Source organism: Scyliorhinus torazame, chromosome 15, assembly GCF_047496885.1.
Source record: "Scyliorhinus torazame isolate Kashiwa2021f chromosome 15, sScyTor2.1, whole genome shotgun sequence".
NCBI classification, from domain to species: domain Eukaryota; kingdom Metazoa; phylum Chordata; class Chondrichthyes; order Carcharhiniformes; family Scyliorhinidae; genus Scyliorhinus; species Scyliorhinus torazame.
Window position 1 is genome coordinate 158,433,515 of NC_092721.1, and position 26,286 is coordinate 158,459,800.

The 26,286-nt window shown below is 53.4% G+C and overlaps 1 long non-coding RNA gene across 1 annotated transcript in view; it reads right to left on the reverse strand.

Annotated features, from left to right (window-relative positions):
* LOC140391444 (uncharacterized) overlaps nucleotides 1-25,503 on the reverse strand; it is a 74,210-nt gene extending 48,707 nt beyond the window's left edge. Inside the window, exons 1-2 of the long non-coding RNA XR_011935071.1 lie at nucleotides 25,401-25,503; nucleotides 24,701-24,753 (exon numbers count right to left, since the gene is read on the reverse strand). This is a non-coding gene — a long non-coding RNA (uncharacterized lncRNA). The remainder of the gene's footprint in view (nucleotides 1-24,700; nucleotides 24,754-25,400) is intronic.
* Nucleotides 25,504-26,286: the final 783 nt, after the last annotated feature.

Below are 26,286 nucleotides of genomic sequence, written 5' to 3' on the forward strand. Positions count from 1 at the left end.
GACAAGCACGCTCTGCAATGTTTCCTTCGTATTACAAATTATCTTTCCAAGTTCATTCTTTGCTATAGTGACAACATCAGACCTCTTTGTCAGCTCCCCTACCAAGATGTGGAATAGGAGCAGCATACTGGTGTGTTAAACAGACCCAAACAGCTAGTCTCAGCCCCTCCGGTGCGACAATACTTTGACGAAGCACCGGTATTCCTATCAGCAGATGCCTCCCAGCACGGACTTGATGCAGTCTGCATCCAGAATAGCAGACCAATAGCCTTCGCATCAAGGTCTCTCTAACACTGAGGCTTGTTATGCCCAAATCGAGAAGGAACTCCTTGTCCTTGGCTTCGTTTGTCAGAAATTTAATGGGCGAAATTCTCCGGAAACGGCGTGATGTCCGCCGACTGGCGCCCAAAACGGCGCAAATCAGATGGGCATCGTGCCGCCCCAAAGGTGCGGAATGCTCCGCATCTTTGTGGGCCGAGCCCCAACCTTGAGGGGCTAGGTCGGCGCTGGACGAATTTCCGCCCCCACGGCACAGGCCCGCCCGCGGATCGGTGGGCCCCGATCGCGGGCCAGGCTACCGTGGGGGCACCCCCTGGGGCCAGATCGCCCCGCGCCCCCCCCCAGGACCCCGGAGCCCGCCCGCGCCGCCTTGTCCCGCCGGTAAGGTAGGTGGTTTAATTTACGCCAGCGGGACAGGCATTTTAGCGGCGGGACTTCGGCCCATCCGGGCCGGAGAATCGAGCGGGGGGGCCCGCCAACCGGAGCGGCGCGATTCCCGCCCCCGCCGAATATCCGGTGCCGGAGACTTCGGCAACCGATGGGGGCGGGATTCACGCCAGCCCCCGGCGATTCTCCGACCCGGCGGGGGGTCGGAGAATCTCGCCCCAGGACTTCATATTTGGTCGTCCCATAAGTGTTGAAACTGATCGTCAGCCACTTATAACTATTCTTAAAAAGCCTCTTCACATTGCGTCTGCACGACTGCAGTGCATGATGCTGAATTTGCAGTGCTACAACCTCAGTGTCATTTACAAAGTGATAAGGAGTTGTACCTTGCTGGTGTCCTCTTCAGAGCCTTCTTATCCACCACTGTCCAAACAGATCATATCATAAGGAGGACATTGACACACAGGTACTTTCATCTCATTGAATTGAGCAATTTAAGGATGTCTCACATGCCCTACAGACAGACCTCACATGCAGGCAGCTCTACAATGTCATTATGAAAGGCTGGTCTGAGTCCGCAAAGAGATTCCACACAAGCTCTGCACATTTCTCTCTGTGAGAGAAGCTGACCGTACAGGCGGACTGACATCGTGTGGCCAGTTATCCCCACCTCTCTGCCAAAGGGGCTTTTCACAGTCACTTCACTTGAAGCCTACTTGTGACAATAAGCGATTTCCATTTCATTTCATTTCAAAGTACAAGACCCAACAACCCCACCAAGGGTAATCCGAGCTGGAAGTAACCAGAGGCAGAGCAATGGAATCCCTACAATAGTCCTCGATATATGTGGACATGGAGAGGGAAGTATCCAGGTGCGCACGTGAAGCCAAAGAACCATTGCACTGATATGAGGTCCTGGACCACCCATGACCTCTCACACCGGCGGATGCCTTCAAATGGAATGATAAACACTACTTGGTCCCAGTGACTCATACTCTGGTTGGTTTAAAATCGACCACCGGCTAGACATAAAGAGCAGCACAGTCATAATCCACCTCACTTTGCCACATACGGCATCGCTCAAAGGATCATGCCAGTTCATCTCCAAGGAGTTCAGGGACTTTTCACACACATGGGACTTTGAGCACAGCATGAGTAGTCCCCCGTACCCACAGTCCAACAGCCTGGCAGAATAGGCAGTGCATTTAGCACTGATTGAGAAATGTTGCCGGAGACCACACAGATTTCAATGCTGCTCCTCTCAGCCTGCGAAATGTAGCCAGCCCAAATTGCATGCTGGTTAAAAAGTGGCCAACTCTAAAGAGTTCAGGGCTCTAACCAAACATGGGCATAACAAGCCAAGGGCTCAACAGATATATCATCGCAGGTGATTGCAGCTGCTTCAGAAGATAACCTAATAACTGAAGTGACAAGATCTTGTCTGATGAGGCAGACATCAGGAGATAACTTGATTAACTGGAACAATGAGATCGTATCTGCTGAAATGATAGGATTTGGTGGCTTGCTACATGTAGGAATGCAGGTACCGAGTCACAAGCCTTCTTGAGAAATGAGGTATAAATATATTGGTGACCAGAACAAAAGCATGGGCAACCTGGGAACAACCATCTCAGGAAGGGGAAAGAAAAAATCTGAGCTTGAAGCCCCAGAGACTGTGAGCTGGAGCCCAGAGACCACAGCAATGGTAGTCGGCCCTGTTAGTGCCTGGCCAGCGTGACTTGGGTTTGCCTCACTGATCCTATTTGGTAAGATAAGTATTGCTTTTTAAAAAAAAATTGTTTTCAAAATGTTACAAAATTTTACAAACCACTACAGAAAGAAAGCAACAAAAACATAATAATAATAAAGAAAAGCGAGAAGCGAATTAACAACTTAACAAAACAAGGTGGGGTATCTGCCCTTTACCAGTGAAATCTATCCACCACCCATACTGCCCCCCACCCCCACCCCCCACCCCTCTGGTTTGCTGCTGCTGTTGACCTCCACCTAACGTTCCGCGACAAAGTCAAGGAACGGTTGCCACCGCCTGGAGAACCCCTGCAAGGACCCTCTTAAGGCAAACTTTATCCTTTCCAAACTTAGAAACCCAGCCATGTCACTGACTCAAGTCTCCACACTTGGGGGTTTCGCGTCCCTCCACATTAACAAGAGCCGTCTCCGGGCTACCAAGGAGGCAAAGGTCAAGACTCCGGGATCTTTTGACTCCTGCCCTCCCGGATCTTCTGACACCCCAAATATCGCTATCCCCCAGCTCGGTTTTACCCGAGTATCCAAGACCTTGCAAAGCCTCTCCAAAATTCTGTAAGTGCCGGGCATGCCCAAGACATATGGACATGATTTGCTGGGCTCCCTGAACACCTCACACACCTGTCCTCCACCCCAACGAACTTGCTCATTCTCGCCACTGTCATACGCGCCCGGTGCACCACCTTAAACTAAATCAGGCTCAGCCTGGCACAAGATGAGGAGGAATTGACCCTGCCCAGGGCGTCAGCCCACAGGCCCTCATCCAGCTCCTCACCCAGCTCCTCCTCCCACTTGCCCTTCAGCTCTTCCACCGAGGCCTCCTCCGCCTCCTGCAGCTCCTGGTATATGTCCGATACCTTTCCGTCCCCTACCCACATGCTCTAGACCACCCTGTCCTGTATCCTCCGGGCCGGTAGCAGCGGAAATTCCCCAACCTGCTTCCTCAAGAAAGCCCGGACCTGCAGGTACCTAAAGGTATTCCCTGGCGGCAAACCAAATTTCTCTTCCAGCGTCCTCAGGATAGCAAAAGTCCCGTCAATAAACAAGTCCCCCATCCTTTTAATACCCGCTCTGTGCCAGCTTAGGAACCCACCGTCTATTCTACCTGGAACGAACCTGTGATTGTTTCATATCGGGGTCCAGACTGAGGCCCCTACCTCCCCCCTGTGCCGTCTCCACTGACCCCAGATCCTCAGTGTCGCCATCACCACCGGGCTCGTGGTGTACCGTGTCGGCGGGAGCAGCTGCGGAGCCGTTATCAATGCCCCCAGGCTAGTATCCCTGCAAGATGCCGCCTCCAACCGTTTCCACGCCGCCCCCCCCTCCCTCTACTACCCATTACCGAATCATGGATATATTCGCTGCCCAATAATAGCTGCAGAAGTTCGGCAGCGCCAGCCCACCCCCACCCCGACAGCGCTCTAAGAACAGTCTCTTAACAAGCTGGGTCTTGTTTGCCCACACAAATCCCGTGATAATCCTATTCACTCGTTTGAAGAAGGACTTGGGGATGAGGATGGGAAGGCACTGGAAGACGAACAAGAACCTGGGGGGGACCGTTATCTTCACGGACTGCACCCTGCCTGCCAGGGAAAGCGGCAGCATGTCCCACCTCTTAAAGTCCTCCTCCACCTGATCTACCAGCCGCGCTAGATTGAGCTTGTGCAGGGCATCCCAACTCTTAGCCACCTGTATGCCCAGATAGCGAAAGCTCCTCTCCACCATCTTAAGCGGTAGCTCTCCCAGTCTCTTTTCCTGGCCCCTCGCATGTATCACAAAAAGCTCGCTTTTCCCGACATTCAACTTATACCCCGAAAAGTCCCCGAAATCTTTAAGGATCTGCATGACCGCCCCATCCCCTCCACCAGATTTGAAATGTACAGGAGCAGGTCATCCGCATACAGTGAAACCCGATGCTCTCCACTCCCTCAACGCCATGGCCAGCGGCTCGATTGCCAGGGCAAACAGCAGGGGGAACAAGGGGCACCCCTACCTCGTTCCTCGATGTAGCCTAAAATACTCCGACCGCAGCCGGTTTGTCGACACACTCGCTACAGGGGCCTGATACAGCAATTTAACCCACCCTATGAATTCCTCGCCAAATCCAAATCTGCCTAACACTTGCCACAGGTACTCCCACTCCACCCGATCGAAGGCTTTCTCCGCGTCCATTGTTGCCACCACTTCTGCATTCCCTCCTTCCGAGGGCATCATGATCATATTCAGGAGCCTCCGCACATTCGTGTTCAGCTGCCTGCCCTTGACAAACCCCGTCTGGTCCTCATTGATCACTCCCGGGACACAGTCCTCAATTCTGGTGGCCAGGATCTTGGCCAACAGTTTGGCATCTACATTAAGGAGCGATTTCGGCCTGTAGGAGCCACATTGCAACGGGTTCTTATCTTGCTTAAGGATGAGCGAGATCAGAGCCTGCGACATCGTCGGGGGAAGGGTTCCCTTTTCCTTCGCCTCTTTGAAGGTTCTCAACAATAACGGGCCCAACAGCTCTGAGAATTTCCTGTAAAATTCTACGGGATATCCGTCCGGTCCCGGGGCCTTGCCCGACTGCATGCCCTCCAAACCCTTAACCAATTCCTCCACCTCAATCGAGGGCCCCAATCCCTCTTCCCACCCCTCCTCCACCTTAGGGAACCTCAGTTGGTCCAAGAAACGCTTCATCCCCTCCCCCCCCTCCGGGGGTTCTGACTCATACAGTTTACCATAAAAGTCCTTGAAGACCTCATTGATCCTTGCCGAGCTCAGCACTGTGTCACCCCCCCTGTCCCTAATTCCCCCAATTTCCCTGGCCGCCTCTCTCTTCCGCAGTTGGTGCGCCAGCATCCTGCTTGCCTTCTTCTCATACTTGTACACCGCTCCTTGTACCTTCCTCACCTGAGCCTCTGCCTTCCCTGTGGTAAGCAGGTCAAACTCCTCCTGCAGACTCCGGCGCTCTTTTAACAACCCCTCCTCGGGGGATTCCGCATACCTCCTGTCCAACCTAAGTATCTCCCCCACCAACCTCTCCCTCTCCATCCTATCCCTCTTCTCCCTGTGGGCCTGTGACTGAAATTAGCTCCCCCTTGATAACTACCTTCAGCGCCTCCCAGACCACACTCACTGAAACCTCCCCAGTATCGTTGGTCGGCACATAGCTTTGGATACCCCTCCGAATCCGCCCACAGACCTCCTCATCCACCAATAGTCCTACGTCCAGCCTCCACAGAGGGCGTTGGCCTCTCTCCTCCCCCAGCCCCAACTCCACCCAGTGCGGGGCATGGTCCGGGATCGCAATGGCTGAGTACTCTACCCCCTCCATTCTCGGGATTAGCGCCCTACTCACCACAAAAAAGTCAATCCGCGAGTGTGCCTTGTGAACATGGGAGAAGAAAGAAAACTCCTTCGCTCTTGGCCTAGCGAATCTCCATGGGTCCACTCCCCAGAAAAGTATTGCTTATTTGGGAAATAGATCTCATAGTGGTGTAAGATGAGGCTATATTTGAGCTTGTTAAATAAAGATCATAGAATCCATAGAATCCCTACAGTGCAGAAGGAGGCCATTCGGCCCATCGAGTCTACATCAAATGAACTCTCTACCCATGCCCACTTCCCCTTTCCCGTAATCCCATAACCTAACCTGCACATCCCCGACACTACGGGACAATTTATCATGGCCAATCCACCTAACCTGCACCTCTTTAGACTGTGGGAGGAAACCGAAGCACCCGGAGGAGACCCACGCAGACACGGGGGAAAAAGTGCAAACTCCACACAAACAGTGTCCCATGGCTGGAATTGAACCGGGTCCCTGGCGCTGTGAGACAGCAGTGTCATAGAGTCATAGAGGTTTACAGCATGGAAACAGGCCCTTTGGCCCAACTTGTCCATGCCATCCAGTTTTTACCACTAAGCTAGTCCCAAATGCCCACATCCCTCTATACCCATCTTACCCATATAACTGACTAAATGCTTTTTTAATGACAAAATTGTACCCGCCTCTACTACTGCCCCTGGCAGCTCGTTCCAGGCACCCACCTGCGTGAACAAATTGCTCCTCTGGACCCTTTTGTATCTCTCACCTTAAACCTATGCCCTCTAATTTTAGACTCCCCTGCCTTTGGGAAAAGATGTTGACTCTCTATCTAATCTATGCCCCTCATTATTTTATAGACCTCTAGAAGATCACCCCTAAACCTCCTCCGCTCCAGTTAAAAAAGCCCCAGCCTATCGAGCCTCTCCTTATAACTCAAACAATCAAGTCCCGGTAACATCCTAGTAAATTTTTTCTGTGCTCTTTCTAGTTTAATAATATCCTTTCTATAATAGGGTGACCAGAACTGTACAAAGTATTCTAAGTGAGGCCTTACTAATGTCTTGTACAACTTCAACAAGACGTCTCAACTCTTATCTTCAATGTTCTGACCAATGAAACTAAGCATGCTGAATGCCTTCTTCACCACCCTGTTCTCCTGTGACTTCACTTTCAAGGAGCTATGAACCTGTACTCCGAGATCTCTTTGTTCTGTAACTCTCCCTAACACCCTACCATTAACTGAGTAGGTCCTGCTCCGACTCAATCTACCAAAATGCATCACCTCACATTTATCCAAATTAAATTCCATCTTCCATTCATCGACCCACTGGCCTAAGTGATCAAGATCCCTTTGCAATCCTAGATAACCATCTTCACTGTCCACTATGCCAACAATCTTGGTGTCATCTGCAAACTTACTAACCATGCTTCCTAAATTCTCATCCAAATCATTAATACAAATAACAGTGGACCCAGCACCGATCCCTGAGACACACCGCTGGTCACAGGCCTCCAGTTTGAAAAACAACATTTCACATCCTTTGTCTTCTGTCGTTAAGCCAATTTAGTATCCAATTGGCGACTTCACCCTGGATCCCGTGAGATTTAACCTTATGCAGCAACCTACCATGCGGTACCTTGTCAAAGTCCATGCAGAGATGCACTGCCCTCATCTACCTTCTTGGTTACTGATGCACGATCAATGACCACTAAAGCGAGGTTGTAGTCCAACTGAAGGCTTTAATAAGCTAGATGTTTCCCCCAGCAGCTCAGGTACAGAATGAAGGCTGCTGGGGCGGCACGGGCTCTTATACCCCGCCTTGCAGGGCGGAGCTACCATACAGCTTGACCAATAGGAAACATACAATATCTACCAATGGTTTTCCAGCATTACCAGGTACCGTAATACCTCTACGCAGACTACCACATTCCCCCTCTGTTAAAAAAGAGTCCGGCGGGGGTGGTGGCCTGATATTACAACATGGCAACGTGGTAGAAATTATAGTTATGGAGGTACCGTAATACCTCCGTACAGCGTTTTGTAACTATTTACAATTCTATTTACTATTTACAATTTATGATTCATAATTAACTATACACTTTAAAATGAAGCAATCAGTCGATCGGGGGCCCTGGTCGTCCTCTGTGATCGTCAAAACTTCGGTGGAGACTCGGGTGTCTGTGATTCCGGGAGCGTGGCCTCGATCTCTGTGGCAGCTTCAACACCCCTAGACGGCGCTGGTGGGGAAAACGGTTGACCTGGGAAGGGAGCATCTGCGGGGTGCGTCGGTGGGTGGGGGGCCCTAGACGGGGCCGGCGGAAGGACCGCTCCTCCTGTGAGGTGCACTGGTGGGAGGGGGGGTGGGACTGGTGGCTGGGATGTGCGTGGGGCTCCGGCGGGCGCCAGATCTCGTAGGGAGACCGTATCTTGTCGGCCGTTGGGGTACGCCCCATAGGCGTACTGGGGGTTAGCGTGGAGAAGATGGATCTTCTCGACCAACGGGTCCGACCTGTGCGCCCGCACATGTTTCCGGAGCAGGATGGGTCCGGGAGCTGCCAACCAGGTCAGGAGCAGGGTCCTGGGGAAGACAAGGAGACATTCATGAGGTGTTTGGTTGGTTGTGGCACAAAGCAGTGACCGGATGGAGTGGAGGGCATCCGGGAGGACTTCCTGCCAGCGGGAGACTGGGAGATTCTTGGACCGTAGTGCCAGTAGGACGGTCTTCCAGACAGTTCCGTTCTCCGTCTCTACCTGTCCGTTTACCCGGGGGTTGTAACTGGTCGTCCTGCTCGAGGCGATGCCCTTGCTGAGCAGGAAGTGACGCAGTTCGTCGCTCATAAAGGAGGACCCCCTATCGCTATGTATGTAAGCGGGGAACGCAAACAGTGCAAAGATGCTATGGAGGGCCTTGATGACGGTGGTTGCGGTCATGTCGTGGCAGGGGATGGCGAATGGGAATCAGGAGTACTCGTCAATCACGTTCAGGAAGTACGTGTTGTGGTCGGTGGAGTGGAGGGGGCCTTTGAAGTCCATGCTGAGGCGTTCAAAGGGACGGGAAGCCTTTATCAGGTGCGCTTTCTCTGGCCGGAGACATGCGGTTTGCACTCCACACAGATTTGGCAGTCCCTGGTGGCTGTCCTGACCTCGATGGAGTAGGGCAGGTTGCGGGTCTTGATAAAGTGGAAAAAGCGAGTGACCCCCGGGTGGCAGAGGTCCTCGTGGAGGGCTCGGAGGCGGTCCACTTGTGCGTTGGCACATGTGCCGCGGGACAGGGCATCAGGAGGCTCGTTTAGCTTCCCGGGACGATACAAGATCTCGTAATTGTAGGTGGAGAGTTCAATCCTGCCCCGCAAGATCTTATCGTTTTTTATCTTGCCCTGCTGTGCATTATCGAACATGAAAGCAACCGACCGTTCGTCAGTGAGGAGAGTGAATCTCCTGCCGGCCAGGTAATGCCTCCAAAGTCGAACAGCTTCTACTATGGCCTGGGCCTCCTTTTCGACTGAGGAATGGCGGATTTCGGAAGTATGGAGGGTACGTGAGAAGAAGGCCGCAGGTTTGCCCGTTTGGTTGAGGGTGGCCGCCAGAGGTACGTCCGACGCGTCGCTCTCAACCTGGAAGGGGAGGGACTGGTCGATGACGTGCATCATGGCCTTTGCAATGTCTGCTTTGATGCGGCTGAAGGCCTGGCGGGCCTCTATCGACAGGGGAAAAGCTGTGGATTGGATCAGGGGACGGGCCTTGTCCGCATAGCTGGGGACCCACTGGGCATAGTAAGAGAAAAACCCAGCAGTGCTTCAGGGCCTTGGAGCAGGGAGGGAGGGGGAACTCCATAAGGGGGCGCATGCGTTCAGGGTCGGGGCCTATAACTCCATTTCGTACTACGTAGTCGAGGATGGCTAGGCGGTCGGTGCTAAACACGCATTTATCCTTGTTATATGTAAGGTTAAGAATCTTTGCGGTCTGGAGGAATTTTCGGAGGTTGGTGTCGTGGTCCTGCTGGTCGTGGCCGCAGATGGTGACAATATCGAGATACGGGAATGTTGACCGTAAACCGTACCGGTCAACCATTCGGTCCATCTCGCGCTGGAAGACCGAGACCCCATTGGTGACACCGAAGGGAACCCTTAAGAAGTGATAGAGCCGCCCATCTGCTTCGAAGGCAGTGTATTTGCGGTCACTAGTGCGGATGGGGAGCTGATGGTATGCGGAGTTAAGATCCACCGTGGAGAAGACCTTGTAATGCGCGATCCTGTTTACCAGGTCGGATATGCGGGGGAGAGGGTACGCGTCCAGCTGCGTAAACCTGTTGATGGTCTGACTGTAGTCGATGACCATCCTATGCTTCTCCCCGGCCTTTACCACCACTACTTGAGCTCTCCAGGGACTGTTGCTAGCTTCACTGACTCCTTCCCTCAGTAGCCTTTGGACGTCTGACCTAATAAAGATCCGGTCCTGGGCACTGTACCGTCTGCTCCTGGTGGCGACGGGTTTGCAATCCGGGGTGAGGTTCGCAAACAGGGAAGGCGGATCGACCTTGAGGGTGTCGCGGGGCCGCTGACAGTGAGGGGGGTATAGTGCCGCCGAATTTTAAAGTTAGACTTTGGAGGTTACACTGGAAGTCTTAACCTCGGAATGTGGCTGCGCAGAGGTGGGGAAGGACGTAGAGCCGGTAATTTTTAAACTCCCTTCCCGGACCGTGAGGTTTGCTACACAAAGCCCCTTTATCTCTACTGAGTGGGAACCGGAGGCCAGGGAGATTTTTTGATTAACGGGGTGGACGAGGAGAGAACAGCGCCTTACCGTGTCGGGATGTATGAAGCTCTCCGTGCTCCCAGAGTCGATTAAGCAGGGTGTCTCGTGCCCGTTGATTAGTACTGTTGTTGTAGCAGTTGAGAGTGTTTGAGGCTGGGACTGGTGCAGGGTCACCGAGGCTAGTCGCAGCAGTTGAGTGTTCTCTTCGGGCGGTGTGCGGTCAGCCGAGCTGGGGTCTTGGGAGTCCATCCAAGATGGCGGCTCCCATTGGTCGCACATGGCTGGGGGTGCACAAAATGGCGGCGCCCATCCATCGAATGTGGCGTCCGCGGGACAAGATGGCGGCGCCCGGGGGCCGCACGTGGCCCTGGAGGAGGAAGATGGCAGCGACTGCTGGCCACACGGGGACCGTGAAGAGGTTTGTGGTGGCGGTCCGCATTCGCCGCCGGAGACTGCGGCGACCGCATGGGCCTGGCATACCACCACGAAGTGGCCCTTTTTACTGCATCCCTTGCAGGTGGATGCGCGGCCTTGGCAGCGCTGCCGGGGGTGCTTGGCCTGCCCGCAAAAGTAGCAGCGGGGCCCCCCGGGGTTGCCAGGCGTCCTTGTAGCACAAGCTTGTGGGAGGATGGGGGATGTCTTGGGGTCGGCTGCGGAGGTGTTCCACGCTGCCCAGGGGGCTGCCGCGTGGTCGGGAACGTAAGCGCGGGCGTTTCTGGAGGCCACATCCAGGGAGCCTGCAAGGGCCCGTGCCTCCTTGAGGCCTAGGGTGTCTTTTTCCAACAATCGATGGCGGATTTGGGAAGACAGCCACGAAAGCGTCCAGGATCAAGAGTTCTGTGTGGTCGCTCGCCGAAACTTGCGGGCAGCTGCAGTTTCTCCCCAACACCAGGAGCGCACGGTAGAATTCTTCCAGCGATTCCCCAGGGATTTGTTGCCTCGTTGCTAGCAGATGTTGGGCGTAGACCTGGTTTACCAGGCGAATAAAATGTCCTTTCAGCAGCTCCATTGCTGTATCGAAGTCCTCCGCGTCCTCGATGAGGGTGTAAATTTCCGGGCTCACCCTCGAGTGCAGGACTTGCAATTTCTGTTCTCCCGTGGGTGTGTTTTCGGCCATTCCAAGATACCCTTTAAAACACGCCAGCCAGTGCTTGAAGGTTGCCGCTGAGTTTGCCGCGTGGGGACTGAGTTGCAGACACTCCGGTCTGATTCGCTCCATCCTTTTAAATCTAGCTTATTAAATTGATGCACCATCAATGACCACTAAAGCGAGGTTGTAGTCCAACTGAAGGCTTTAATAAGCTAGCTGTTTCCCCCAGCAGCTCAGGTACAAAATAAAGGATGCTGGGGCGACACGGGCTCTTATACCCTGCCTTGCAGGGCGGAGCTACCGTACAGCTTGACCAATAGGAAACATACAATGTCTACCAATGGTGTTCCAGCATTACCAGGTAACCTAATACCTCTATACAGACTACCAAAGTTACCTCTTCAAAAAACTCAATCAAATTCGCAAGACATAATTTTCCACACACAAAGCCATGCTGACTGTCCCTAATCAGTCCTTGTCTCTCTAAATGCCTGGAGATCCGGGGCGGGATTCTCCGACCCCCCGCCGGGTCGGAGATTCACCGGGGGGCGGCGTGAATCCTGACCCCGCTGGCTGCCGAATTCTCCGGCACCGAGAATTGGGCGGTGGCGGGAATCGGCCGCGCCGGTCGGCGGGCCCCCCCCGGGGATTCTCCGGCCCGCGATGGGCCAAAGTCCCGCTGCTGTCGTGCCAGTCCCGCCGGCGTGAATCAAACCACCTACCTTACCGGCGGGACTGGCGGCGCGGGCAGCCTCCGGGGTCCTGGGGGGGGGCCCGGGGGATGCCCTCACGGTGGCCTGGCCCGCGATCGGGCCCCACCGATCCGCGGGCGGGCCTGTGCCGTGGGGGCACTCTTTTCCTTCCGCCTCGGCCATAGATTCCACGATGGCCGACGCGGAAGTGACTCCCCCTGCGCATGCACAGGGATGACGTCAGCAGCCACTGACGCTCCCGCGCATGCGCGGACCTCCGCCGGCCAGCGGAGTCCCTTCGGCCCCGGCTGGGGTGGCACCAAAGGCCTTTCTCGCGGCCGGCCGGCGCGCCAACCACTCCGGCGCGGGCCTAGCCCCTCAAGGTGAGGGCTTGGCCCCTAAAGGTGCGGAGAAAGTACTATCGTGGTGGGACCAGAACAGAGGAAATCTAGGTGTTCTGAGAAGGCTCTGCTCATGAGACAGGAGGGAGCCGGAGAAGGGAATGCCCCTACCATAGTGGTCTAATCTCAGAACAATCTTTCATAGATGACAACATTGCTATTTCAGAGTTGGAGGAGCCAGTTAGAGGACGAGGCTCAGAAAATCCCCCAAAAGATTGACATTATGATGAATTGTTATGGACTCTCTCCCTTTGTGTTTCTCAACCGTTTTATAGTATATAGTAACTGTACATAACCTGTTCTCTCAATATGTCATTGAGAGACTTGAAGGAGGGGGGGGGGGGGGGGGAAGAGAATGTGGTAGTGCAGCCCCTTTAAGGGGCGTGCCCTCACGGTCCACGTGACTGGCTCGGGGCCTATCATGCGGGAGCTCCAACCAATGGGGAAAAAGCACAGGGCTCTGGTAGTTGGAGCCCAGACAGAGTGGATTTGGGCAAAAAGTGAAGACCTGGTGCGAAATTCTCTGGAAACGGCGCAATGTCCGCCGACTGGCGCCCAAAATGGCGCAAATCAGACGGGCATCGCGCCGCCCCAAAGGTGCAAAATGCTCCGCATCTTTGGGGGCCAAGCCCCAACATTGAGGGGCTAGGCCCGCACCGGACGAATTTCCGCCCCGCCAGCTGGCGGAAAAGGCCTTTGGTGCCCCGCCAGCTGGCGCGGAAATTACATCTCCGGGCGGCACATGCGTGGGAGCGTTAGCGGCCCCTGTTTAGTAACTCTGTGCCTATGTATAGAAACATAGAAAATAGGTGCCGGAGTAGGCCATTCGGCCCTTCAAGCCTGCATCAGAATTCAATATGATCATGGCTGATCATGCACATTCAGTATCCCACTCCCGCATTCTCTCCATACCCCTTGTTCCCCTTAGCCACAAGGACCATGTCCAGCTCCCTCTTGAATATATCCATCAAACTGGTCCCGACAGCTTTCTGTGGTGGAGAATTCCACAAGTTCACAATTCTCTGAGAGAAGGTCTTCCTCTCTCAGTCCTGAATGGCTTACCCCTCATTCCTAGGCTGTGACTCTAGGTCTGGACGTCCCCAACATCGAGAACATTCTTCCCGCATCACGTCTGTCCAGTCCCATCAGGATTTTATGTTTCTATAAGATCCCCTCTCATTCTTCTGAACTCCAGTGAGTACATTCCCAGTCGATACAGTCTGTCTTCATGGGCGGGATTCTCCCCTACGCGGCGGGGCGGGGGGTCCCGGCGGGTTGGAGTGGCGTGAACCACTCCGGCGTCGGGTCGCCCCAAAGGTGCGGATTTCTCTGCACCGTTAGTGGCTAAGCCCTCACCTTGACGGGCTAGCCCCGCGCTGGGGTGGTTGGCGCGCCGCCAGCCGGCAGAAAAGGCCTTTGGCGCCACGCCAGTCGGGGCCGAAAGGTCTTCGCCAGCCGGCGGAAGTCGCCGCATGCGCGGGAGCGTCAGCAGCTGCTGACGTCATCCCCGCGTATGCGCAGGGGGGGGTGTCCCTTCCGCATCGGCCATGGTGAAAACTGTGGCCGAGGCGGAGGGAAAAGAGTGCCCCCACGGCACAGGCCCGCCTGCGGATCGGTGGGCCCCGATCGCGGGCCAGGCACCGTGGGGGCACCCCCGGGGCCAGACCGCCCCACGCCCCCCCCAGGACCCCAGAACCTGCTCCCGCTGCCTTGTCCCGCCGGTAAGAATGGTGGTTGATCCACACCGGCGGGACAGGCATTCCAGCAGCGGGACTTCGGCTCATCGTGGGCCGGAGAATCACCGGGGTGGGCCCGCCGACCGCGCAGCGCGATTCCCACCCCCGCCGAATATCCGGTGCCGGAGAATCCGGCAACCAGCTGGGCGGGATTCGTGCCAGCCCCGGCGATTCACTGACCCGGCGGGGGGTCGGAGAATCCCGCCCCATATGTCAGTCCTACCATCCCGGGAATTAGTCTGCTTTCTTCTATCTTAGCCTCCAACAGACAAGAGCTGTAAAAAGGGCCAAGTTGAAAATCCAAGAGTGACATCCCAAGAGGAACAGAAGTTCACTGGTTGATGAGAAAGTGCTGTTAGGGAGTTTCTAAGTCAGAAAACACATTGGGCGAAATTCTCCATTATCGGCGGAAAGTCCGCCGATCGGCGCAAAAAAACGGCGCAAATCCGACTTGCGTCACGTCGGAAAAATGGGTCGATCGTCTCCGGCCCGAAATGGGCTAGCAGCGACGTAACGGGATCCGCGCTTGCGCAGTGGTTCACGCCGTGCAGCGTCATACGCGCTGCACGGCGTGACGGCTCATAAGGCCGCGCAGCTCCCCCCCACCCGACCGGAACACCCGACCGCAACACCCGACTGGATGGCTGGCCACCGCTCAGCCCCGAGGTTCGAGTCACGCGATGTGGAGGCGCTCCTGGACGCGGTGGAGCAGAGGAGGGACGCCCTGTATCCCGGGCACGGCCGCAGAGTTGCCCCACGCCACAGCCGGCGTCTGTGGAGGGAAGTGGCAGAGGCCGTCACCGCTGCGGCCCTGACACCACGGACAGGCACCCAGTGCCACAAGAAGGTGAATGACCTCGTCAGAGCAGGCAGGGTGAGCCTCCCCCATATCCCCCCTCCTCCATATCCCCCCTCCCCCATATCCCCCCTCCCCCATATCCCCCTCCCCCATATCCCCCATATTCCCCCCTCCCCCATATTCCCCCTCGCCCATATCCCCCCTCCCCCATATCCCCTCCCCCATATCCCCCCTCCCCCATATCCCCATATCCCCCCCTCCCCCATATCCCCCATATCCCCAAGTGAATCCAGCCCTAACCTTAACCTCTGCAATGCACGCGCAACCGATGGCGTGCATTCATATACCTGCCTAACAGTGTTGCCTTTTACCCCTGCCACCCCCCCCCCCCCCCCCCACAGGAGAAGCGCGCACACAACAATAGGGAGCATGTGAGGACTGGAGGAGGCCCCGCTGATGAGAGGCCACTGACCGAACACCAGGAAAGGGCCCTGGAACTGGCTGGCGGACCTGAGGACCGGGAGGTTGCTGATGCAGAGGTCGGGGGCGTACTAGCAAGTGAGCCACCGACAGCCCGTCCCCATATCCCCCCTCCCCTATATCCCCCTCCCCCGTACCACCTGATCACTGCCTGATGTCTAACCATGCATGCTTCATTGTGTATCGCAGGACCAAACGTCCAGGCACCCATCCCCGCAGATGCAGACCGCCCGCAGGATGCCCCTCGGAGACCACGGGAGACGGAGAGACCCGCACCCTCCAGCATGCGACGCCCGCAGGATGCCCCTCGGAGACCACGGGAGACGGAGAGACCCGCACCCTCCAGCATGCGACGCCCGCAGGATGCCCCTCGGAGACCACGGGAGACAGAGAGACCCGCACCCTCCAGCATGCGACGCCTGCAGGATGCCCCTCGTACACCACGGGAGACGGAGAGACCTGGAGCAACAGGGAGACGACACCCCCGTCACGTGCGGGAGCGACCACCCAGCGATGAGGGGGGCAGCCACAGGCCCCCGTCACATCCGAGCCAGGACACCACTACCCAGGACACCACTACCCAGGACACCACTACCCAGGACACCATTACCCAGGGCACCACTACCCGGGACACCACTACCCGGGACAGCAGTACCCGGGACAGCACTACCCAGGAAGACGAAATACCGGACAGTGACTCAGAGTGGATGGGTGGAGACGAACCCCCACCCCAAAGTGCCATGGACTCAGAGTGGGACGAAGAGCATGACACAACGCTACTGCTGTCACCAACACCCTCCACCATCGCAGAAACACTCACCACGGTTGGGCACTTTAGTGATGAGGCGTCTGGTACACTCACTGGTGCGCACAACACAGCCGTCCCAGTACAGCAGGCGGAGGTAGGAGCAGCAGAGGGGCCGGGCGGTCGGAGGGCAGCCCAGCCCAAGCGAACATCTGCCACCCAGATGGATCCCGGGTTCCTGGAGTTACCACACCCACACATAGATCCGATGCAACCACCGACCCGGAGACGAGTGAAGAGGGTGACGGGCGGCTTGCGGCGGCTGCGGTCGCAGGTGGAGGAGTCCACCCGCGTCCAGGAGCTGGGAATGGTGCCGGTCATGCATGCCACCCAGGCCGACACCGCACGGGTGGCGTCCACGGTGGAGGCAATGGGTGCGACGGTGTCAGACATGGGGAACGGTTTGCGAGGCCTGGGGCTTTCCGTGCAGGCGGCGTCTGTGGCCCAGGAAATGGCTGCCCTCTCACAGGAGGCCATGAGCCAGTGCCAGCGCCAGATGGCAGAGGCGCTCAACGCCATAGCCCAGTCTCAGCAGGCCATGGCCCAGTCTCAGCAGGCCATGGTCCAGTCTCTGCAGGCCATGGCCCAGTCTCAGCAGGCCATGGCCCAGTCTCAGCAGGCCATGGCCCAGTCTCTGCAGGCCATCGCTGAGGGCATCGGCGCCAGTGGCCATGTGCGAGCCGGCGTCGCACTGTCACAGACAGGGTTTGCCAACCCCCTGGGCTCCATGGCTGCAAACCTGCAGACCCCTGTCGATACCAGCACGGGCCTCCAGGACTGGCAGCGCCAGATGTCGGGGGGACGTCGGATGGACAGTCCGTTCGCATCCCTCACCCATGTAGAGGCCTGGAGGCCATCGGGCACCCCGAGGGAGGAGGAGGCGGTGTGGTCCGTCAAGGCTCCCTCTGTAGGGGAGGTCCCGGTACACCGCGACACCTCGGACTCCCCCCCCTTCCGTCCCAGGTGCATCGGGTGGGCAACGGGCAGGACAGGCTGGCAGCTCGCCATCCCAGTCGCCCGGGCCGCAGCCTGGCCCATCTAGGCCAGGACGCCCCAGGAAACGGCCGCCAAAGGGATCCAGTGTCAGAGGGCAGGAATCACAGGAGTCCACCTCCAGTTCTGCTGTACCGTCTGGGGAACCACGTAGACGTAGTCAAAGGGCCCGTAAGGCCAAACAATTAGACACTTAGTAAGTCGGCACGGTTGCAGGGCACAGATGAGTTTTAGGGGCTAGGGCACGTGCATGAACTCCTTTGGTTATTAAAGTCAATGTTACACCTACAGAAGCTGCCTTTGTGCTCTGTCCAAAGTGTGCGGGGGTGTCATGTACATTGAGCGCAAGTGTGTGTGTGAGGGGTGGTCTTACCTCAGCCCCAGGTGAGTCTGCCCCCTTCCCCCTGGGCCGCCATCAACATCCCCCGGGCAGAGGACGGGACCGTGCGCTGCAGTGTCACAGCCGCATGCAGGGATGGTCCGGGTGGATGGTGGTACTGTGGCCATGGGTCAGACATCGTCCAACGATGTAGAGCCAGGAGCTCACCGCAGGGCGGGTTGTCATCATCCTCCATGGCCTGCGATAGACATGCGTCCACCCGCAACTGCGTGAGCCCGGCCCGTTGTGCCGCAGGTGGATCGGCAATGGGGGTGTGTGGTGTGCATGCGGGTGGGGTCGGTGGGGTTGGGGAGGGGGGTGAGGGTGCTGGGTGGGTGGATGGGTGGGAGGTGTGGGTGGTCGGCTGTTGCCATGGTGTGCGGTCTGTGGCCATACTACCCGATTCCCACGCCCATCTAGTCAGTGAAGCGGGCGTCTATCAGTCTGTCCCATGCCCGCTGGGCCAGCCGGTAACGGTGGACAGCCACCCGCCTGTGTCTACCTCGTCTGCCCTGACCATTACCCCCATCCCCCTCATCTGGGGAGGACTGCACCTCTTCCTGCTGCTCCTCCACTCCGCCCTCCTCTGCCTGCGGCACATCGCCCCTCTGTTGGGCTATGTTGTGCAGGACGCAGCACACCACAATGATGCAGCCGACCCTATCTGACCGATACTGGAGGGCGCCCCCAGAGAGGTCCAGGCACCTGAAACGCATCTTCAGCACGCCAAAGCACCTCTCGATCACTCCCCTTGTCGCTACATGGGCATCATTGTAGCGGTTCTCCGCCTCATTGCGTGGCCTCCGTATAGGCGTCATCAGCCACGATCGCAATGGGTAGCCCCTGTCGCCCAGCAACCAGCCCCTCAGCCGGGGATGGCGTCCCTCGTACATGCCGGGGATGGATGACCGCGACAACACGAATGAGTTGTGTACACTGCCTGGGTGACGGGCGCAGACGTGCAGGATCATCATGCGGTGGTCGCAGACCACCTGTACGTTCATCGAATAGGTCCCCTTCCTATTAGTGAACACGGCCCTGTTATCTGCAGGTGGCCGCACGGCGATGTGCATCCCATCGATCGCGCCCTGGACCATGGGGAACCCGGCCACGGCAGAGAAGCCCACGGCCCGGGCATCTTGGCTGGCCCGGTCCACGGGGAAGCGGATGTAGCGGTGCGCCATGGCATATAGGGCATCTGTCACTGCCCGGATGCACCGGTGCACCGATGTCTGCGATATGTCGGACAGGTCCCCACTCGGTGCCTGGAATGACCCCGTTGCATAAAAGTTCAGGGCCACCGTAACCTTGATGGACACGGGGAGAGGGTGTCCCCCGCCAGTGCCACGCGGTGACAGGTGTGCCAGCAGGTGGCAGATGTGTGCCACGGTTTCCCGGCTCATCCGGAGTCTCCTCCTGCATTCCCGGTCCGTGAGGTCCTGGTATGACTGCCTGGGCCGGTACACACGGGGCGCCCTCGGGTGCCTCCGTTGCCGTGGGGCCGCGACGTCCTCCTCCCTCTCCTCGTCCTGTTGGTCAGGTGTCCCTCCAGCCTGGGCGGCTGCCGCCTGCCCCTCTGCAGCAGCCTGCGCCGCCTCTCTGGCACGCTCCTCCTCCTCCTCCTCATCCAGGGCAACATAGACATGAGCGGCTGCCGCCACGGCGGCCAACATCGCTGGATGATCTGAAAACATGACGGCCTGGTGGGGGGAGGGGAACGACGACATGTCATCATTGCCCATATCCCCTCCTCCCCCCAGCCAGGTGGCATGGACCGCATGGGTCCAACTGTTGGAGGCTGGCACCTGGCCAGGTGGACCAACTCACTTGTCCTCCCATCCCCCTCCCCAGCACGGACCCCCCCCCCAATCCCCTTCCCCGGCACGGACCCCCCTCCCCCCCAACCTCCCCCCCGGCACAGACCCCCCCATCCCCTTCCCCAGCACGGAACCCCCCCCCCATCCCCCTCCCCGGCACGGACACCCCCCCCCAACCTCCACCCCGGCACGGACCCCCCATCCCCCTCCCCAGCACGGACTCCCCCCCCATCCCCCTCCCCGGCATGGACCCCCCCCCCAACCTCCACCCCGGCACGGACCCCCCATCCCCCTCCCCGGCACGGACCCCCTCCCGGCACTCCCCCGGAGCCCAGCCTACTCTAACCACCCCCCCCCCCCCCCCCCCCCCGCCGCACACACACACACACACAACCCGAGACACCCCACTCCTCACGCATTCAGACTGCGGCCACGCCATTGCCTGCCCAGAGCCAACCCCCCAGGCCGTCACTCACCTCCACGCTGGTCGGCGTGAACCTGGAGCACAGGGTCACGCCGATGAAAAGGAGGTTTAATTTACGTCGACGTGAACGGTCATCACGTCGACGGGACTTCGGCCCATCCGGAAGGGAGAATATCGGCAGGCTGAAAATCGGCTGCCTTGCGCAGACCCGTGACATTCTCCGCGGCAGCGGCGACATTAACGCCCCGCCGACTTTTCTCCCTTCGGAGACTTCGGCAACCGGCGGCGGCGGGATTCACGACGCCCATTATTTTTAAAAGAAGTAGGTACTTAGATTTAAATTAAAAAGCACAAGCCACGGAGAAGTAAAGCCAAGTCAAGGTCAGGTAAAATAAACCAAAGTGAAATAAAGTTAATAGAACAGAGGTCCATTGAAACTATAGCAGGACAGCTGGGTTGTGTGGGATGCATGTCCTGTAATATGCAGCAAGTCATGATGCTCCCAGTGTCCGAGACAATTATGTGCAGCAAGTATTACCAACTGCGGAAACCTCAGCTCTGGGTTTCGTAGCTCAAGTGGCATCTGAAGTCACTGGTGCATCCGGAAGGCTGAGGCCACGTGGACAGCACCTTCAGAGAGGTTGTCAAACCGGAGCTTGGAGGCAGAAAGGGAATGGGTAACCAGCAGGCAGTCCAAGAGAACTGGGCACTGATGTTAAATGCAAGTGTATCCCAAAACCCAGAAGAGTAATTTGGAATACTGGTTAGTAGTGCCCTATATTTTCAATTTGACATAATGTGAGAAAAGATATGCAAACCAGGGAAGAATAGTTCAGTCATTTTGTGATCAAATAATAAAGAAAATTTATAAGAACATAAGAACTAGGAGCAGGAGTAGGCCATCTGGCCCCTCGAGCCTGCTCCACCATTCAATGAGATCATGGCTGATCTTTTGTGGACTCATCTCCACTTTCCGGCCTGAACACCGTAACCTTTATTCTTCAAAAAACGATCTATCTTTATCTTAAAAACATTTAATGAAGGAGCCTCAACTGCTTCACAGGGCAAGGAATTCCATAGATTCACAACCCTTTGGGTGACAAAGTTTCTCCTAAACTCAGTCCTAAATCTACTTCCCCTTATTTTGAGGCTATGCCCCCTAGTTCTGCGTTCACCCGCCAGTGGAAACAACTAGCCCGCATCTATCCTTTCTATTCCCTTCATAATCTTATATGTTTCTATAAGATTCCCCCTCATCCTTCTAAATTCCAATGAGTACAGTCCCAGTCTACTCAACCTCTCCTCGTAATCCAACCCCCTCAACTCTGGGATTAACCTAGTGAATCTCCTCTGCACACCCTCCAGTGCCAGTACGTCCTTTCACAGGTAAGGAGACAATACTCCAGGTGTGGCCTCACTAACACCTTATACGATTGCAGCATAACCTCCCTAGTCTTAAACTCCATCCCTCTAGCAATGAAGGACAAAATTCCATTTGCCTTCTTAATCACCTGTTGCACCTGTAAATCAACTTTTTGCGACTCATGCGCTAGCACACTAGCACACTCTGCACAGCAGCGTGTTTTAATATTTTATCATTTAAATAATAATCCCTTTTGCTGTTATTCCTACCAAAATGGATAACCTCACATATGTCAACATTGTATTCCATCAGCCAGACCCTAGCCCATTCACTTAACCTATCCAAATCCCTCTGCAGACTTCCGGTATCCTCTGCACTTTTTGCTTTACCACTCATCTTAGTGTCGTCTGCAAACTTGGACACATTGCCCTTGGTCCTCAACTCCAAATCATCTATGTAAATTGTGAACAATTGTGGGCCCAACACTGATCCCTGAGGGACACCACTAGCTACTGATTGCCAACCAGAGAAATACCCATTAATCCCCACTCTTTGCTTTCTATTAATTAACCAATCCTCTATCCATGCTACGACTTTATCCTTAATGCCATGCATCTTTATCTTATGCATTAACCTTTTGTGTGGCACCTTGTCAAAGGCTTTCTGGAAATCCAGATATACCACATCCATTGGCTCCCTGTTATCTATCGCTCTGGTAATGTCCTCAAAAAATTCCACTAAATTAGTTAGGCACAACCTGCCCTTCATGAACCCATGCTGCGTCTGCCCAATGGGACAATTTCCATCCAGATGCCTCGCTATTTCTTCCTCGATGATAGATTCCAGCATCTTCCCTACTACCGAAGTTAAGCTCACTGGCCTATAATTACCTGCTTTCTGCCTACCTCCTTTTTTAAACAGTGGTGTCACATTTGCTAATTTCCAATCTGCCGGGACCACCCCAGAGTCTAGTGAATTTTGGTAAATTATCACTAGTGCATTTGCAATTTCCCTAGCCATCTCTTTTAGCACTCTGGGATGCATTCCATCAGGTCCAGGAGACTTGTCTACCTTTAGCCCCATTAGCTTGCCCATCATTACCTCCTTGGTGATAACAATCCTCTCAAGGTCCTCGCCTGTCACAGCCTCATTTCCATCAGTCACTGGCATATTATTTGTGTCTTCCACTGTGAAGACTGACGCAAAAAAAAACCTGTTCAGTTCCTCAGCCATTTTCTCATCTCCCATTATTAAATCTCCCTTCTCATCCTCCAAAGGACCAATATTTTCCTTAGCCATTTATTGATTTAAAAAAAAACACATGACAAGAAGGACAATAATACACTACAACAGTACACTTAACTACACTGGTGGCTATACACACAGTATTCTATGAAGTTACCCCTTTGTTCCCGGCCACCTATGTTCCCTGAACGCTGAAATGCCCCTTATTCCCAAGCAGCATCCACCATTATTCCACTCTATGAGCCAAATCCAGTGGATAATTACCACACACAGGTTATTTGTCCACGTTTGGAAAAACCGTCTTCAGTTTCAGTGAAGGCGTAATCATTTTGGTTCGAGTTTTGGATTTTAGCCGGCTGCCCTTTTAGCAATAACTTGTTTTCAGGGGAGACTGTTTTCTGAAGCTGGGTGTGGCTGTGATGGTAGCTCCTCTCCTGTGTTGCTTTGTCCAGTTATTGTGCTACGGATATACCATTCTTTGATGTTACCCACCCTGTGTACCCGAAGTTTTAGCATAGAAGTGTCAATTCTCTCCACCGAAGTTACTTCTTCTATATGCCATTGCTTTCCCTCGTTACATAGGTAAGCATTTGCTTTTCTCACTGGTATGCTAATGCACATATCAAAACCCCCTACAGACAGCTGCCCTTATCAATTCCCCATTTTATTTTATCCCAATTTCATTTTTTAATCTTAATTTTTCCTAATTCTTAACATGCCTCAGAAACAAGCTGCAGGATAAAATGGAAAAATATTATTTCATTTCTGTTAAGATTGGAAGATGATTATCAGTTGAAAGATATATTTGCTGAATCATATTTTTCATGTGCGATCATTATTTGCTTAATATTGCTTCTGGGAACATGAACTCTCATTGTCACGCAATACTTAATCCAGTAAAGGTGAAGGCTGCAAAAGCTTTGTTAAAACATTCTGATCCCTACATTCAAGCTCCACACCAAACTGTTAAGATATTTTAGCAGCCGTTCATCCATTTGATTCATTATTTAGGTTTGCATGTGAAGCTCTTAACATTATGCAGCAGAAGATTGGCTTATCTAACAAGGCTGCTGAATATAGGATCAATTGTATAGCAAAGAGAGCAAATGAGATACAGGAAATGTTAAGACCTTATCAAGCTATTTTATTTTATACAAAACATGATATTATGCATAATCTGTAAAAATACTAGAACTGTATTTTAAATTTAATGCTGTATTTGGTTGTCAAAACAATCAACTGATTAATTCAAATGGTTTGCTATATTTTTTCTCCCTGTAATTCTTTTCAGAGTGGATTTATATTGGGGACTTTGGAAAAGGAGGCGCAAGAGGGATTGCTGAAGTTCATTCAATTCCTTCTTTGTAAATTGATTATTCAGATACTCTTCATATTGAACTCTGCAATTTGAGAATAGGCCTTTGCTTTACTAATATCTTAAAGTGGACAATTCTAAACATCGGCGTATTGAATAAGGTGATGGTCTGCCTGATCAATTTAAGAGGTTAAATTGCCTTGAAGTACATGGTTAGCTCACTGGTACAATAGTTTACAGGCATGTCTTTTAAGGATTGTAAACATTAGCAATTCTTTCTTCACATTAAAATGAAAGTGATCTGTTGAAACTCAGTGAATTATACACTCTCTAGATCTTCTATTGTATTTATATCAGCTCCGAGCATATAGGATGTATGCTTATTACAGTTCGAGAGCTTAAACCAGAACAGTAGTGATCTGAATTCTTAAAACATATGTGAAACTAAATCGGTTAACATTTATTTATAAATTCATATTATATATAGACAAGTTATTTTTATTCGTGATGACTGGTTTTATATGCAAACATAATTTTTGATAAATAAGCCAAATATTATATTGCAGCGACAGCAAGGCAAATTACAGCGCTGAAATAACTAACAGCGACCTTAGACATAGATTCCTAAAACGTCAGCATCTCACTTTTGGCTCAGTAATTACCTGCATCTATTTCTGTATGTAGCACCATTCGCCATGGAAGCTGGGAGCAGCATCTGGGACAACAACAACAAAGCTTTTATTCGGAAATAGATCTAAAGACCTAGTAGTAAGACAGGAATAAAAAACAATTGAACATGACCATACACTGGGAGACCATTTGGCCCATTACATCTGCGCCAAATCTCTGCTTGCTTAATCAAAAACAAACTCTATTGATGTGCACTCCCCTCCCCCCCCCCCCCCCCCCCCCCCCATTACTGGGTCTATTTCTCTACTACATTTTTCTTCTATTTCCAGTCATGATTTTTGCCTTAAATTCCTATGGCAAAACTTTCAATTTTCCACAACACCTAATCTAAAGAAATTACTCTTACTCTCTTCCCTCATTTAAATTGACCTTTGTGGCAAGCGTCCAGCCAGAGGAAGTCATGTTTCAAACATACTCTAGCAAATCCCTTCAATATATTAAAAATATCTTTTGAATCTTCTCTTAGCCTCATGTACTCCAGTGGAAATAACCCTGGGAGATTTAAAATGGTTGAAACTGGGTGGAATGGGAGTTAAAATTGAATGGCTAATCTCCTGGTCCAATACTGTCTTGCAATAGTTTTAATGGGAGGTGGCTATGTGACTCAGGCAGACACATATTTAATATATATTAGTCAACAGCCAATTGCTCAGTTTTTTTTAACAAACGTACCTTTCTGGTGGTGGCCTGCAGTCTAGTGCAGTTTAGACTGCATGTCGACCTGTTTACCCTTGTTCTGGTGGCATTCAGGGCAGCCTACCTTTGGGGCCTGACACTTAAACAGGCATCAGGCAATTCACAAAAATATGCAAAGGGTCTAGCATCTGTTTTAGGAGATGGCTGGCTGAAATTATAAACTATTACAGGCCTAACCTATTACCAATAGCAACTGTAAACTCAAGCATTTGAAAGCGGGGAAGGAAAGTCAATCATTTACGAAGATCTAACTAGATTTAATGAGGGCATGAGAACACTGAAATCTGCGTCACCAATGCCAAGTTACGCAGCCGTAAAACCAGCCATATAATAACGCACCATAGTCTCCACAGTTACCATATAAATATTCTCCTTGTTGTGGATCACAATATATTTATATTGAAATGGTTTTATCTTACTGTCCTTGACATTTGGGCCATTAATTCAGAAGAATTGATTAAAATCACTGAGCTTTAAAGTCACTGCACTCTATCAGAGCATGTCTTAGTTACTTGTGCGAGAAAATGTAAGGGACTAAACGTATTTGTATAATGATTCTGTGCTCCAATGCTAAGCCTAGCCATATGGAAATCATTGTTTAGAAGTTAAAGGGAAAAGTGCACTGATCATGTTATTATACGTTATGCAATGTAATCGACCCATAAGGCAAAGAGATAAGTAAATTATCCTGACCAGTAATTTGTTTCACTACAATTAATTAGACAATGATGACAATTACAAAAATGTTTGTACCTAAAACTAAAGAAAAGCTATTTTAGTAAATCTTCACAGTTTATAACCAATATTTCAGTAACTCCCTCCACCACCGATGCACAGTACCATCTACAAACTGCACTGCAGG